Here is an 18,448-nt window from a genome sequence, read left to right on the forward strand (position 1 = left end):
GGATTACCTATAATAATGAATCACTCATCCATTCACAAGCTTTATAAAGCCTGAACCATTCATTAGTTTGTACTTCCTCTTTTCTACACACAAGGCTATTACCTTTTCCTGTACTCTTGTCTTTTAGTATGTTTGGATTACTATACTATGTGTTTGCCAACAAAGTTCTCAAGATACTATTATAGAATAAATGAACAAATAGCCGATTCCAAACTACCTTGTAATGGTTTATCTTACATTTTCTTTTTCCAAGAAAATCTTTTCTCAACTCTTGATGTTGGTTTAAGTGCCCTTTCTGTGTATGCATTTCCATAGCATCCTCCACTTACCTATTTATGGAACATATGATAAACTATAGTAATTATAAACATAAATGACTATTTCATCAATATTCTGTAAAAGCCTACTTACACAAAATTTATCCCAGGTACACTGGGGCATAGGAGGAAGAGCACAATAAGTATTTGATAAGTGAATAGTTGAGTGTTTATCTACAAGTATTATTAAATTTCATTCAACCAAAACCAATTACCTGTCCAGTGTAGTCTCAAAAGTACTTGGTGTGAAAGTAAGACAAAGTGTTGAAAGTCTAGGAACATGACATTTGCTACATATGTAAACAATAGTAACATGAGGGTTATAATGGTGTGAAGTGATTTAATGGTATTGAGGCAAATTTTTGCTGTTCATTATCTGTATTTGACTTCTCTTCACACATTTCTTTTACCTTCCATTAGTTAACTTCTTTCTACGTATTACTCATGCATTATATTCAATGCTCTGCAGAGCTGGAGGATGAGGTGGTAGGGGAAGGGGAGATGCTCATAAAGAAGAGTCTGGGAAAGCACAAGTAACATTAGAGAATTAAGTGGTGTCCACTGAACAGGTGACATAAGAGTATCTTAATAAAGAGAGCACAATGCACATGGGATACCCAGCAAGAACATAAAACAGTCTGATTCTGGATAGATGCTGGAGGAAACAATGTGGAAGGATTTTACATACTTCTCCAAGGTCCTATGTTGACAGGACAAGTGATGTTAGAATGGTCTGAACTGGGGAGAGCTAATTGGAAATGACCTGGCTTGGTATCCAAAGGAGACCAGACCCTGCGTAGGAGCAATTGGCAAGGAGCAGCCTGTAGTGTGTTGATTTCAAATTCTTCAGCACCTTGATGCTCACTAAAACTTCCAGTTAGTAAAACAATGAACACTTTAGGACATCACAGATCATCAGAGCTGATTGTTCATACCCCCTACCCACTACACCCTCCAAGAAATATTTTTTATCTCTTCATTGAACATTTACTTTGCGTCCATTACATGTCAGGCACCAGTCCTTTCATACAGGTATGAGCAAACTGATACTGTTAGTACTTTTATGAAGCCAAAACCATGTAGTTTTATTTATATTAAATATATATATTATATATTAATATATATAATTATTATATTTAATAAATAAAAAATATATAATAATATATAATTATATATAATTATATAATATTTATTTATATATTATATAATTTATATAATTTTATATAAATTATAATTATATAATTATATTTTATATAATTATATAATATTTATATAATTTATATAATATTTATATAATATATAAATAATACATAATTTATTATATTAAATATATATATTAAATATATATACATATATATTATATATATATATACATATATATATATGTATATATATATTTAATTTTAGAAAGCACAAGCAGGGGAGAGGGGCCAAGAGAGAAAGAAAAAGTCTTAAGCAGTCTCCACACCCAGCACAGAGACTGACACGGCACTTGATCTCATGACAGTGAGATCATGACCTGAGATGCTTAACTGACTGAGCTACCCCAAAAACCATGTAGTTTTTTTCTCCATTTAGTTTTAAAAAGAAGAAAAAGTATTTCAACTCACTAGTTAATATCTGTCTTCTGATAGACCACAGGTTCTACAAGAATGGTGATTTTCTCTGGTTAGTTCACCACTCAATGCACAGTACATGTCATATAGTAGGTGCTATGTAAATGTTAAAATTTGGGCAGATGGGCCGATATGTATTTCAACATACTCAAATGTAACAGAGTTCTAGGTATGATTTTCATGCTGATAATTTCCATTCACTGTACAGCAAAATAGAAAATAATAGAAAAATGTGTGGGACTTCGTATGATCTACTGGCTGTATGTCCCTCTATTTCAGAGCTAAATGATGAGTTTAGAAAAAGTGTCATTGGGATTGACCGCATGATGACTGGAGACTTCATAATGTCAGATATACCTGTAAAATGCAGCCCTTTGAAAACACCAAAATAGGTAGGAAATATACACAAAATTTGAATTTCCTCTAAATATCTATAAGGCATTTTTTCCTTGTTATGACAAGTCACATTCCAATGAAGTTGAAGCCTAACTTTTTGGAGTCCTTTTGAAATTCTAAAGGCATCGTCATAGCATTGGAAGTATTTTGGGGTAAGTTTGGCAGAAAAGTAAGCAAATGCTAGTGGTAACCTTACTCACAAAAGATCACATGAAATTTGAAAACTTTCTTTCAAAGTTGTATGTGGAGTCTAGAGTATTCCTTTTGTCTTTTGTAGTTTTTGGTTAGCCACAGGGTGATAAATTTTTCTTGGTACTTTTTTCCAAAAACAAATCTAACCTTGTTGGGTAGCTATGTTGGGCTTTTTTTTCCTTTTTTCTTTTCAAGACAAACCTGTGATAGGATGGTTTAACAGCCGTTGTCATTTTTATCATTGGTTTTATATTCCTATTTTATAAATTCTGGAATGAGTCTTTGCCCCCACCCCATCAAATCAACATATCTTGTGCTGCAAGATAAGTGGGTCCATGTACGAAGTGAAGTCACTTTCATTGCTGCCTGTCTGTGTATCACTTAAGAGCGTTATAGGGAGCTAAAGAATCTGCTGGGAAGCCTTTACCTCTGTCAAGAGAGGGAGCCAAAGACCCTTACTGAGATGATGAATGCTCAGGTACAGAGGAAATCTTTTGGGACTCATACAAAGCTCCTATCATCTTCAAAATCATTTTCTTAGAGTTATCTAGTCCATAAGTAAGCTTCCTATACCACAACACTTTTCTGCTGGTGAGAAAGTCCATCCAAATATTGGGCAGAAAGAGTTATTGCACATTTTCTTAGTGAGGAACTCCGTGACCTGCCTTTCTCTACCTTTGACTTGTCCCGTTTCATTTGCATCTACAACTGACAAATTTAGTTTTCTTACTTGTTTCTTTTCAAATAGCTTGCCCGGGGCGCCTGGGTGGCTCAGTCGGTTAAGCATCCAACTTTGGCTCAGGTCACGATCTCACGGTTCGTGAGTTTGAGCCCCGCGTGCGGCTCTGTGCTGACAGAGCCTGGAGCATGCTTTGGATTCTGTGTCTCCCTATCTCTCTGCTCCTCCCCAGCTTATGCTCTGTCTCTTTCTCTCCTTCAAAAATAAGTAAAAACATTAAAAAAAATTAAAAAAAAAAACAAATAGCTTGCCCTATCAAAATTATCACTAATGCCATTACTAGTACTACTAATAACCAACATTTATTGGACAAATAATATGATAAAAACTGTTCTAAGAGATTTATATGCATTGTCTTATTAAATAAAACAAATGATAAATTAGGTAAAGCACAAGTCCTGTTCTGTGACCTGGTCAAATCAATATATTTGTTTAAAAGCTGAGCATCAGTTAAAAGATAACCCAGATATGTTATTTTAACTTAAATATATAAATACGTACTTATTCCACTTGCCAGGCTCTTCAGATGGGTCATAGTCTTTTCTTTGAGTATGTTTCCATTGATTGGAACCCATGCAGCCTTTCTTAGCACAAGACATTCTCATAGCAAATTGCCACTAATTTATGATTTCATTTCCATGAAGTAGAAAAAGTACTTAAAGAGACCTAGAAGGGATTTTGGATTCAGACTCTTTTTACGGATATCTCTTAGATCTCATTCATCAGATGTATTCTCCTTTGTGGCTCAACATTTTCTAATTTTTTTAATGTGCTCAACATAAGACAAAACAGCCTTTTCTGACAACTCACATTTCAATACTTTACAGATGATTTCATTAAATCTCATAATTACAGTAGCAGACACATTGTCATAAACATGTTTGTGGGGAGAAACAGGACTTCCCTGAATCTTGTAGGGAACTGAACTGGAGGGAACAGAAGCACAGTGTGTATGGTGGGTTGGTTCTAGAGAGTTGATCTTTAGCCACGGTCACATGAGGTACCATAGAAACCCAACTGTGCATTTAGGAAGAGGCTAGAGAACCTGACATCTGTCTCCAGTCAGTTAAGAGACCTGATGTTTTCCAAAGATCACAGGCTGGTTACCAGGGAGGCCAAGATGCAAACCAATGCTGTGCATCTTCAGAGACCTTTTCCTAACCATCATACTAAGACTGGCAACTGTTTTCTCTTTCACAGCTCTCACAAATTTCCACATAAATTGTACTTCCCAGACCTTTCCCAATCCAGTCTTCGTTCTGTAGTTACTTTGAGAACTGACCCTGTTACAGGTAACAATGTAGTGGTTTCTTTTTAATAAAATTCATCTTCTTCCCGTTAGCTTCACAGGAGCAATGACCTTCTGTAGTCTTAAAAACATCACAAAGATCGTACAGTGCTGTTAGTATTACAGAAGTGGCTTCTGTTATTTCTCACTTGAATTCTAACACTTACCTGTGAAACATATCCCAAAGTGGGCAACCAAGAATCTTTCATAAATGAACACTCCTCCACACATGTGTGGTTTGCTACTTGGCTTCCCCCCCCCACCCCCCATGCAGTAACTTTGCTTTCTAGCATTATTCCCTATTGTGAAAATTTGCTTCTTTGGTATGGTGCGTATGAGTCAATATGATTTATATTTCACTGTTTTGGGGTTAATCATAACAACTTACTCTCTGAGCTGCTCTTCAGAAGTCTATAAATAAAGATAATGATACTTACTTAATAGAGTTTCTGTGAAGATAACAGCACATATATATTATATACCGAACACAGTACCTGGCACATAATAAATGAAAAGTTCAGGTACAGGTTTTTAGCATCATCATCAAAGATGATATATTTTTGGCTGACGATCTTGCAGACTTGTTTACCCTCCAAGTTAGTTCTGATACCTGTTGTCTGGTTACTCCATGGTTATGGCTCATTCCTTTAAACCGGAGTGGGTTTTGATATTAGCTATTGTTTTATGAGTTTATCCACATTTATGCCTTACCACTAAGCACAACAGAAAAATACAAATTCAGGGGGAACAATGCCAGTGTGTACCCTGACTATTGTGTACTAACACATTCCTACTGAATATTTTCCCTTTTAGTAAGATAATATCATATTTTCCCTTATATAGTGTTTTGGTAAATTTCAGCTGTCCATACCTCTTCTCTGCACTGTGGCAGGCAGCTGTGCAAGTATTCCTTGAGTGGCTTGCACATAGCGTGTGGGAGTCAGAGTGGGCAAAAATGACCTGTTCTTCAAATATTGGGGATCTGTGCTCTGATCACTCATTGATGCTTGTGGGTATTTTTTAAGTTTTTTTTTTTTCCCCCCCGAGAGAGAGGATGGGGGAGAGAGAAACATGAGCATGGAAGGGGCAGAGAGAGAGGGAGAGAGAGAATCCTAAGCGGGCTCTGCACTATCAGCACAGAGTCCGATGTGTGGCTCAAAGTCACAAACAGTGAGATCATGACATGAGCCAAAACCAAGAGCTGGATGCTTAATGGACTGAACCACGCAGGCTACCCTCATTGTTTCTTCTGATCACAGAAGTGGAGACAAAGAGGCAGGAAGCCATTGTTTCAAGCCTCTGCCCCTCCAGGTGAAGTAACTTTGAGGTGTTTTAAAGAGCCAGCCTCCTCTCCTCACATTAATTTTTCTTTTTTCCCTTTTTTTGGAGCCAGACCTTAAAGACTAGTATATTAAGACACTGTGTATACAAGGAAAATTAGAAAGTTACTATGTACACCTAGGGAAACATAGAGACCCAGAAAATATCTGATAAGACCTTAAGTTTGCATCTCAGGTTGATTATTGGCAGAGTGAGCCTATAACATACATGCTGTCAGTATCCTTGAAGCTAAAGACAGAGAGACAAGGGCACAGAGATAATATTTTAACTAATAATAGCTGAAAATTTCCCAAATTTGATGAAAGATAGGAATATAGACATACAAGAATTTGAGTGAACTCCAATTAAGATGAACTCGAGGTGTTGTTACTCACATAGAGACACGCTATAACCAAATTGTTAAAAGCCAAGAACAAAGAGAGAATGTAGAAAGCAACAAGAGAGAAGCAGTTTGTCACATGCAAGTCATCCTCAATAAAAATATTAGCAGATTTCTCATGAAAAACTTGGGAGGCCAGAAAGAAGCAGGTCAATAAATTTGAAGTTCTAAACAAATAACAACAGCACACAAACACACAAATAAACCCTCTCAACCAAGAATCCTATATTTCCCTTTCAAAAGTAGGGGAGAAATTAAGACATTTCTAGATAAACAAAAGCTGAGGTTTGTTACCACTAGACTTGCCCTGCAAGCAATGCTCAAGGGGCACGTGGGTGGCTCAGTCCATTAAGTGGCTTACTTCGGTGTAGGTCACGATTTTACAGTTTGTGAGTTCAAGCCCTGCATTGAGCTCTCTGCCGTCAGTGCAAAGACTCCTTTGGATCCTCTATCTTCCTCTCTCTTCTCCTCCCCTGCTCTCTCTCTCAAAAATAAACATTAAAAAAAAATGCTCAAAGGAGTCTCACAGGTTGAAATGAAAGGGCACTGGTAACCTGGAACTTAAAGAAGAAATAAAGATCTCAGTGAAAGTAAATGACAGACAATTAGGAAAACGAATATTCTTTCACAATGGTTTCTAACTTCAATTTTTTTCTGCATCATTTAAGAGACACATTTAAAAGAATTATTAGTTTATGCTTGAGGGCACGTAATGTATAAAGATGGAATTTTGTGGCAACAACTGAAAGAGCTGGATGGAGCTGGAAAAGAGCAGAGTTTTTTGATGTTACCAAATTTTAACTGGTATAATTTCAAATTAGAGCTTTACAACTATTGGATATCAAATGTAATCCCTACGATAGGCACAAAGAAAATAACTTACAATATACACAGGAAATAAAGGATTTTAATATTTCACTACAAAAACTCAACTAAAACACAAAACACAATAATGTAGGATATGAGGGACAAAAAGAAAACTATAAAAAGTATATAAATAGCAACAAAACAGAAGCAAGCCTGTCGTTATCAGTAATAACTTTAAATGTAAATTAAATTCTCCTATCAAAAGAGTTTCTCAGAATGGATGGAAACACATGATCCAGCCATATACTGTCTCTAAGAGATTCATGTTAGGTCCGGAGACACAAATAAATTGAAAGAAAAGGATGGAAAAGATATTCAATGCAAATAGTAGCCAAAAGAGGGCAGGGGTAGCTATACTAACATCAAATAAAAGTAACTTTAAGTAAAAAAAAAAAAAAAACAAAGCACAACATAAGACAAAGAAGGACATTATATGTTAATAAAATGTTCAATACAGAAAACAGCTCTAACAATTATAAACACATAAATGCCTAACAACAGACCACTGAAATATAGGAAGCACTGATAGAAATGAAGGGAAAAATACACAGTTCTACAGTAATAGTTGGAGACTTTAATACCACCTTGGATAAAACAAATAGAAGATAAGTAAATAGAGGGCTTTAACCACACACTAAACCGTATAGATTTTTTTTTTCAACGTTTATTTATTTTTGGGACAGAGAGAGACAGAGCATGAACGGGGGAGGGGCAGAGAGAGAGGGAGACACAGAATCGGAAACAGGCTCCAGGCCCTGAGCCGTCAGCCCAGAGCCCGACGCGGGGCTTGAACTCACAGACCGTGAGATCGTGACCTGGCTGAAGTCGGACACTTAACCGACTGCGCCACCCAGGCACCCCTAAACCGTATAGATTTAATAAACATACAGAATATTCTACCCAATAACAGCAGCATATTCTCAAGTGCACAGTATACATTTTCAAAGGTACACCATATGTTAGGGTACAAATTAAGTCTTAAGAGATTTTAAAAGATAGTCATACAAACTAACCTCTCTGAACAAAACAATAAAGTTAGAAATCAAATACAGAAGTAAAACTGGAAAATCCACAAATGTGTTGAAATGAAACTGTACACTCTTAAATAACCAATGTTCTAAAGAAGAGATCACAAGTAAAACTGAAAAATAAGAAAAAAGCAATGAACCAAAAAACACAACTTACTAGAACTTAAGAGATGAAGTGACAGTGGTACTAAGGTTGAAATTTACATCTATAACTGCTTACATAAATAAACAAAATTCTCAAATCACTAACTAATTTTATATTTCATGGACCCAGAAAAGAATAAATCAGAACCTAGCAGAAGAAAGGAAATAATAAAGATGAGAGAGAAAATAGAAAATTGAAAATTGAAAAAAATGCAGAAAAATCAGTAAAACTACAAGTTGGTTCTTTGATTAGACCAATTAAGTGGACAGACCTTTAGCTTGATGTACTACAAAAAGAAAGTCTCAAATTACCACAATCAGAAATGAAAGTGGGGACATTACAACCAATTCTACAGAAATAAGAGACTATAAAACAGTACTATAAAAAATTATACCAATAAATTGGATAAACTAGATGAAATGACAAAATTCCTAGAAACACAAAACCTACCAAGACTAAATCATAAAGAAGTTGAAAATCTCAGTAGGTTTATTATTAAGGAGATTGAATCTATAATAAATAATATTCCAATAAAGAAATAGCCTGGACTTGATAGGTTTATTGGTGACTTCTACCAATGTATGTAGCAGAACTAATACCAATCCTTCTCCAGAATTTCTGAAATATTGAAGAGGAAGGAATAATTCCTAACTCATTTTGAAGCCAGTATTACTCTGATTGCAAAACTAGACAAAGACACTACAAGAGAACTTCAGACCTATATCCCTTATGAATATTGATGCACGAATCTTCAACATAATACTAGGAAACCAAATTCAGCTCATTAAAAGGATTATACACCATGACCAGGTGGGATTTATTTTTGGAATGCAAGGATGGGTCAATATATGAAAATCAATCAATATAATACACTACATTAACAGAATGAAGAGGGATAAAAAAAAAACCACAGACGCTCAAATGATGCAGAAAAGCATTTGACAAAATGTAACACCCTTTCATGATAAAAACATTCAACAGACTAGAAGTAGAAACTACTTCAATCGAATAAAGCCTGTATGTGAAAAACCTACAATGAATATCATACTCAATGGTGAAGACTGAAAACTTTTCCTTTATGATCAGGATAATGGTAGGCATGTCCACTTTTGCAGCTTCTGTTCAACACAGTACTGGAAGTTTTATTCAACATAGTTTTAGAAGTTATATCCAGAACAGTTAGGCAAGAAATAAAATACATGAAATTAGGAAGAAGTAACATTATTTCTGTTGGCAAACAATATGATCTTATAGGTAGAAAACCCTAAAGATTCCACAAAAATGACTGTCACAATTCATAGATGAATTAGGTACGAGATACAAAGCCAATGTGCAAACATCAGTTGCATTTCTTTCTTTCTTTTTTTTTTTTTTTAAATTTAACATTTATTTTTGAGACAGAGAGAGACAGAGCATGAATAGGGGAGGGGCAGAGAGAGAGGGAGACACAGAATCTGAAACAGGCTCCAGGCTCTGAGCGGTCAGCACAGAGCCCGACGCAGGGCTCGAACTCACGGACCGTGAGATCACGACTTGAGCCGAAGTCGGATGCTTAACCGACCGAGCCACCCAGGTGCCCCATCAGTTGCATTTCTATATGTTGGCAATGAACGATCTGAAAAGGAAATTGAGAAAAATCTATTTATAATAGCAACCAAAGAATAAAATATTTGAGAATTAACAAAGCAGGTGAAAGATTTTTGTAATGAGAACTACAAAACATTGGTGAAAGAAATTAAAGAAGACCTAAATAAATGGAAACACATTCCATATTCCTGGATTGGAAGACTTAATGTTGAGATAGATGTCAATACTACCCAAAGCAATCTATAGATTCAGTGTAATCCTCATCACAGTCCTTATGATGATTTTTGCAGAAATAGAAGAACCCATGCTAAAATTGATATAGCATATCAAAGGACTTTGAATAGCCAAAACAATCTTAAGGAAGAAAACAAATCTGGAGGACTGAGAGTTCGTGATTTCAAAACTTACTACAAAACCATAGTCCTCAAGACGGAATGTTATTGGCATAAAGCAGACCTATAGACCAATGGAATAGAATGGAGAGCCCAGAAATAGACTTTTGCATATATGGTCAAAGGATTTTTGAAAAGGAGTTACCAAGATCCTTAAATAGGAAAAGGGTGGTCTTTTAAACAAATGATTCTGGGAAAACTAGATCTCCACAACAAAAACAATGAAGTTAGGGCCTCTTTTCTAACATCATATGCAAAAATTAACTTAAGATTATCAAATATCTGAATATAAAACTAAAAACAACAAAACTCTTAGGAAAAAACACAGAGAAAATGCTTAACTACCTTGTATTTGGCAATGATTTTTTGGCTGTGATACCAAAGGCACAGGCAATAAAAGGAAAAAAAAAAGCAAACTGGACTTCATGAAAATTTTTAAAAACTGTGCATCAAAAGGTGATATCAAAAATAGAAAAGGCAACCCACAGAATGAGAGAAAACGTTTGCAAATCATATATCTGATAAAGGATTAATCTCCAAAATATATAGAAATTCATAAAATTTAATGACAAGGAAATAACCTGATTCAAAAAGGTCAAAGCACTTGAATAAACATTTCCCCAAAGAAAATATACAAGTAGTCAATAAGCACATTGACAAGATGTTCAACAGTAGTAATCATTAGGGAAATCAAATCAAACCTACAAGGAAATACTGTCTCAAGTCCATTTGGATGGCTATCATCAAGAAAAAAAATAAGTATTGGCAAGGATGTAGAAAAATTGGAACCCTTATACACTGTTAGTTAAGAACATAAAATGGTACAACTGCTGCAGAAAACAGTATGGTGGTTTCTTGAAAAGCTAAAAATCAAAATCACCATATGATCTAGCAATTCCACTTCTGGATATATACCCAAATGAATTAAAAGCTGGATCTCAAAGAGATATTTGTATATCCGTATGCATAGTAGCATGATGATTCAGAACAGCTAAAATTGAAAGCAGTTAAAGTGTCCATTGACCAATGATTAGATAAGTATAATATGTTGTATACATACAATGGAATACTATTCAAGCATAAAAATGAAGGAAATTCTGCAACATGCTACAACATTGGTGAACACTAAAGACCTTATGCTAAATAAAATAAGCCAGTCACAAAAAGAGAAATATTGTATGATTTTTCCTATATGAGGTACAATCACGGAGACAGAGAGAATGGTGGTTACCAGAGGCTGGGCATCAGATAAGAGAATCAGGAATTATTGTTTAATGAGCAAAATTTCAATTTTATCAGATGGAATATGATGTAAATGGATGTTGGTGGTGGTTTAAAACCTCTGAATCGGGCACTTAAAAATGGTTAACATGCTGAATTTCATGTTATGTGTATTTAGCCACCATAAAAATTAAAACATAGTAGAGTAATGATTTTTTAAAGCATAAGGAATGTGACTAGGCTCTTTATTTGGGGGTTCTCTATATTTCTCTATTTAGTTAATATGATGATATGATTTATTCTTGATCCCATTCATGCCACTATACCTTAAATTTATCTCCATAAGAACTTATGCTCCCTTCAAATTTCCTAAATGATAGATAATTTGCAAATGTGAACTTAATATCAAGTTTGGGTATAAAATTGTGTCGGAGTGCATCTGCCATTTCCAGTAATACAACATATATTCACATAAGACACAAGTTTTTCTTTAGGCTAAGAGGAGTGCTTTTGTTTAGAATTAACTGATGTTAGAAGTTTGTCCCTTCTGGTGTCAACATTGTAAGATTTATCTATTGATCAAGGAGCATTCCAGAGGGGAAAGTTGTTTCCAGAGGACAGACGCTCTGTTATACAAACTGTCACTCTCTTGCTTTCCTGGAGCCAGGAGCAACCCAGCTGCTAATTAAACTGGGATGAATTAAGGTAAATTGAATTTTCCTGCACATCTGCTCCAGGTCTGCAAACAGGACCATGAAACAGAGAAGACACAGCTCACTTGACAAGAACCTTCTTCTACTTCTGTAACAGTTCCAAATAATCGAGGCACTTCAGTTTATGGAATCCTGAGGAGAGGGAGAGGGAGAGAGAGAATGAACTAACATCTATCTTGTGCCTGTCATAATGCTAAAGGGAGGTGGACAGAATGAAAATTCCGTATTTATAGACTGCCCACATACCTCTCAAAGTTATTCCATTCTAGGAAATAGACTATGCACATCTATAAAACTTTTAGATTAGGATTGGACCAGTCATCCCCTGGTGACTCTTTTAAACATAGTTTGAGAGATTGTTCTATAATATTATACATAAAATATCCATCAAATGTATTATCATTTATGTAATAAAGAACCTATTTTTGGACAACACTGGTTTTCATTCCCGCCTCCTTCACCCTTATTGTAAGTAAAGTGGAAGTATTTTCCATATACATAGAAATATACTCACACGTGTTTATTTCTTTGAGCTAATTTTCCAGAACTAAAATTTTAGGGATCAGATTTTATATCCTGTTTTCTATTTGTGGATATATCACTATGTCACAGGAATAGTGATAGTTACCAGGAATCTATTAAATATATTTTATCTATTGCTTGATGTTCACAAACTTCTCCCTCTTCTTTTTCCTCCCCCTCTTCCTCTCGCTTAGTCTCTCTTCTTTCCTTCTCTCTTCATTGCAAACTAGACATTCTCTCAGTGGGTTCACAGTAGTGAAACTAAACATACAGAAAATTAGGGGGCACCTGGGTGGCTCAGTCAATTGAGCATCAGACTCTCGATTTTGGCTCAGGTCATGATCCCATGGTGATGGGATCAAGCTCTGCATCAGTCTTCTTGCTGAGCATGGAGACTGTTTGGGATTCTCCCTCTGTCTCTGTCTCTCTCTCCTTAGTCCTCTGCTACACCCCCCTTTTGTGTGCTCTTTCTCTCTGAAACTAAAAAATAATGTGGAAAGTTAATGCATTCACACTGATAATTTCTAACTGTGGAAAAAATGGTGATCAAATCTCAATGAAAAAGTTTACATTCAGGGTGCCTGGGTGGCTCAGCTGGTTGAGCATCCACCTCTTGATTTCAGCTCAGGTCATGATCCCAGGGTCATGGGATCAAGCCCCATGTCAGTCTCTATGCTGACAATGTGGAGTCTACTTGGGATTCTCTTTCTCCCTCTCTCTCTCTGCCCCTCTCCCTTATTTGTGCTCTCCAAATAAATAATCAAAAGTTTGTGCATTTTCAGGCAAAATAATGCTTATTCTTATACATAATTTAAAAATTATTCTCTATAAAAATTTTTCATCAAAATGAAATAATCATTTATGTTACCTACAAAATTTGATACTTTAGTAATCAGCAAGAAGAAATATACAGAATAAGAGTAATCTTTAACTTGACTATATATATAGCTTTATCAATTGATTCAATTATTTATTCTAGTAATCAAGTGCTAATGGTTGTGTTAGACTCTGGGATGTATATGAGAAAAACATAAAGGTACTCTTTGCATCAAAAGGGTTTGTTACTTGTTAGTGTTCTCTCTAGAATGGAGACATAAGACATTAAAAAGCATTTTATCTTTAAGGAATAAGGATTGGTTTTGTGGCATTGAAGCTTGGAAAATGCAAGAAGTGAGAGGAAATGTAAATGGAATAGTGAATCATACTAGGTAGAAAAACACCTTGAACCACAAGCTAAGAAATTCCTGATGTAAGTTTCATAGAACATTAAGAGCCATATTTGCCTCTCAAAAATGTGATCCATCAATATATGAGATAGGTAGATGCTTTTAAAAAAAAATATTTTAAGAAAGCTTGCAAGCAAGGAAGGGCCAGAGAGAGGGGGAGAATCCCAAACGGGATCCGCATTGTCAGTGTAGAGTCCGACTTGGGGCTCTATCCCACAACCCTGGGATCATGACCTGAGTTGAAATCGAGTCAGAAGCTTAACCAACTGAGCCACCGAGGCACCCTAAGATTAGTAGATTCTGACTGTATGTCTTCATCTTGGGCATTTGAAATGCACATTTGCCTCTAAGAATATCTGAGAATTCTTTGGATAAGAAATCTGATTAACCTTGGTTTAACCCTGAATTTCCTATGCCTGTTTGAACAGGGAAACTTTTTATATGTAACACCTGATGATGTCCCATCGTACATCTTCTATAGGAAGTACTCTTCTAGGCAATAAGAAACCCCAATAGGTTTTTAACAAGGAGGTGATATTATCTTAAATATAAAGGCACTGAACAGAGAAGCAAAGAGAGATACCTAAGTTAAAATTTTCAAAGAAGAGTATAAAGGAAAATGCATCAGAAGTAAAGTGGACTCCTGGAAATATGGCATGTTTCAAAATGTTTTGAGAGGCTGATCTAGTTGGTCACAATCTCTGCCTGCAGTGCAAAAGATAAGCTCATATGAGTGTACTTGACCCTTGTGAGATACTTAGGTGCCTCAGGCCATTTCTTCAATTTTGGGCAACACTTAGGACTGATGTCTTCCTCCCTCTTTTCAACACCAACCACTTGTTACTAGTCACTAAATGCAGGACATAAAGAAAGAGCCAGGAACTTCCAATGTTATATAAGTAGAGCCACAAACCTCAACATTAAGGTTGATGTACATTCCTAAAATTTATGAAAATTTCCAAATGTCAAGTAAGTTTTTAGAGTGATACCATCTTGCAGAGAATCATAAACTCCAAAGATTTAGGGTTCCACTTGAGGTCAAAAGTTGAAAAAAGTATATGCAACCCAAAATTAGTTAATTGGTCACTCTTTTCTAATATCCAAGAAACCTATTTGCTGTTTCAGATTCTAACAAAATGTTAAAATTGACAGAGGTAAGTATGACTTTGTTTAGGGGTGCCTGGGTGGCTCAGTTGGTTAAGCATCAGACTCTTAGTTTTGGCTCACGTCATGATCTCACAGTTAATGAGATTGAGCTCCATGTCAAGCTTTGTACTGATAGCACGGAGTCTGCTTGGAATTCTCCCCCTCCCTCTCTCTCTGCCCCTCCCCTGACCCACCTCAAAATAAATGAATGAACTTTAAAAGAAAGAATAGCTTAGTTTATTACTGAATTTTATTTATTATAATATTAGTAATTATATATAAGTATATGATATATATATTAATGTGTATAATAAATACTTTTTATTGATTAATAATTGAATAATTATTTATCATTAAACTTAATTTATTTTTGCTGTTTTCCTTGTGACTCATTGAATCATAAGCCATAGGTGTGATGGTCAGGATGGTTAGGCAGGAAATGAAAATAAGACTGTGTGCACTTAACTTAATAAGCTCTAGTGCTCATCACGTTGCTAAGATTTGCTGACCAGTTCTGTGGGCCTAGATGTAAATATGTGGGGGAACCCCTTTTCATATTTTCTGCTCAGAATCCTCAGGATATGTTGTAATTTAAAAGTTGAAGATACTACCCCACATCCCCAGCCCCCAAATTAGCATGTTTGAGGTTCTTATTGAGTATGATCTAAAATAGTGACTGTAGGGGCGCCTGGGTGGTGCAGTCGGTTAAGCGTCCGACTTCAGCCAGGTCACGATCTCGCGGTCCGTGAGTTCGAGCCCCGCGTCGGGCTCTGGGCTGATGGCTCAGAGCCTGGAGCCTGTTTCCGATTCTGTGTCTCCCTCTCTCTCTGCCCCTCGCCCGTTCATGCTCTGTCTCTCTCTGTCCCAAAAATAAATAAACGTTGAAAAAAAAATTAAAAAAAAATAAAATAAAATAGTGACTGTAATAATACTTTTTCCTGTTTTTTCAGACACTTTGCTAAGCACTTCTTAGCATTACATTATCTCACTTGACACTCACAGGAACCTTGTAAGTGTGATTCAATTTCATCTCTGTTTAAGAAGAGAGAAAACTAAGGCTCAGGGGTTGAGTAACTTGTTAAGATTTCAGAGTGAGGAAATAGTACAGACCAGACCCAAATCATGCATCCAAGCTGCTTTTAATTCGCCCCAAGCCTCTTTGATTTACAAAACCATTTATGATCTGACAGCCTCCCACAGCCCATCACTTCTCTTATTAATCTCCTTTGTTTCCTTGCTAGAGCCTTCCTGTCCTACCACACAGGTATCCAATCTGTCAAGCATGCTCGTGGCTCAGGGACTCTGCATTTGTTCTGCCTGAAATGTCTTCTCCCCAGAAATTTGTGTGATTTGCATTTCTCACTTCGCTTTGCTTATTTGATTGACTGATCAAATGTCAGGCCATCCCTACCATTCTGTCTGCACAAGTCCCTCTCCTCTTTCACCTGCTAAATGTTTGCCATTGTACCTATAGCCATTTAATAGCCTTGATATAATAATCTTACTCCACCTTCCCTTAAAAAGTGTGTAATGGGAGCACCAGGGTGGCTCAGTCAGTTAACTGTCCGATTCTTGATCTCAGCTTAGGTCATGATCTCACAGTTCTGTGAGTTCAAGCCCCACATCGGGCTTTGTGCTGACAGTGTGGAGCCTGCTTGGGATTCTCTCTCTCCTTTCTTTCTGCCCCTCGCCTACTCATGCTGTCTCTCTTTCAAAATAAATACTTAAACATTAACGAAAATTAAAAAATAAAAAGTGTGTAAGTTCCCTGATGGCAGGGGCTTTGTCTATTGTATTCACCCCTGCAATCTCAGCACTTAGAATAGTGTTTGGCAGATGGTAAGTACTTAGTGAATATTTGCTGAATGAATGAATACATATTTTAAAAATTCATCTTTACTCTCATTTATTTCATTTCTTTCCCCCATTTTCATAATTTTAGAACATATCTTGCATTTCTGTAGCCTCTGGACTGCACTGAGAAAATTAATCTTTAAGTATTTTACTAAACGGTAATCAGATCTGATTGCATTAGGTGCAAAACAAGACAGGTAAGGAGTCTGAGCTCCAGCAGGTGTGTTTCAGTGCTTCGGTAAGCACATGAAAACCTCTAAAGAGTGCAACAAGGGCTTGCTTCACCCCACTCCCCCACTAGGCTTATAATTACAAATTTATTGGAATTGAGATGGGAAAGTGCAGAAATTTTATATTAACCAAGTCATTTTAAGAAGACGATGATTTTTGAGTGAAATTGAGTTGTATTAAAGAATGTGGATAGATGGAAAATAAAAAATAAATTGATCTATTTCCAAGGGTTATGTCTAGAGACAAATGTAGATGGAACCCAAAGGCCCAGTGTACATGTACTTGGGAGGCTCAAGGCAAGTTAAACAAAAGGAATCTCTAATGTACTCTATCTTCTATCAGCAGTGACTGAATTTCTTGCACACAAAGAATAGAAAAAAAGTCCTTCATATTAGAATATACTGAATGTGTCTGGAGATCTTATTCTTAGCACCACGCCTTTCCTGTACTTTAACTTACCTGGTGCTCCTTTCTTCTTTTACTTGACCTTCAGTCAAATCACCTCTCTTCCCTCAAGTCAAAATCGTTGTACATGTAATGAATAGTTGTCCATTCATTACCATGAATACTCTCTTTATTTGGGTCTCTTTGTCTTTGATACAGGAAATAGAAAGAATTTATTAATTCACCTGTTACCTGTTTCTGGACTTCCAGTTCATCCTCTGCATACCATCAGAAATGTCCTACAAAGCTCAGTATCTTCAAGCATCTGTCATTATCTATGGAAGCTCGCAAGCAGGATATTCAAAATTCTTAATGACCTGGCTCTTTCTGACTTCTCACTCTCTCAAACAGGTTAAGTACTCTGATTATCTGTACCGACTGTCCTTTCTAAAAGAGGCAATATATTTGGTCGATTCAGTTCTCTTTTTTGGAACATGATTGTCTACTTCTCTTGCTCTCAAAGTATTATTTACTCATTTTTCATTTTAAGACTTGACTTGAAAGAAACTTCCTTCGTTTGATGCCTTCCAGAATCAGAAATAATAGCATCTCTCTCTCCTTTTCTTTCCTCTTGATTTTTTGTTTTTGTTTTTGGTTTGTAGATTTGTATTCCGAAACCACATGCATTTTAGTTTTGTTTGCTTTACAACGCTTGGAATTGTTTCTTACATACTTTCTTATAGCTTGGTAATGTATTTGTATTTCTAGCCATTGTTTATGTTCTATTACAAACCATACCAAAATTTACTATCTTCAGGCAACTCATTTGTTATGGTTCGCAGATTTTGAGACTGGGAATTCAGG

This window comes from Herpailurus yagouaroundi, unplaced genomic scaffold (genome assembly GCF_014898765.1).
Source record: "Herpailurus yagouaroundi ecotype Mexico unplaced genomic scaffold, PumYag 190, whole genome shotgun sequence".
NCBI classification, from domain to species: Eukaryota; Metazoa; Chordata; class Mammalia; order Carnivora; family Felidae; genus Herpailurus; species Herpailurus yagouaroundi.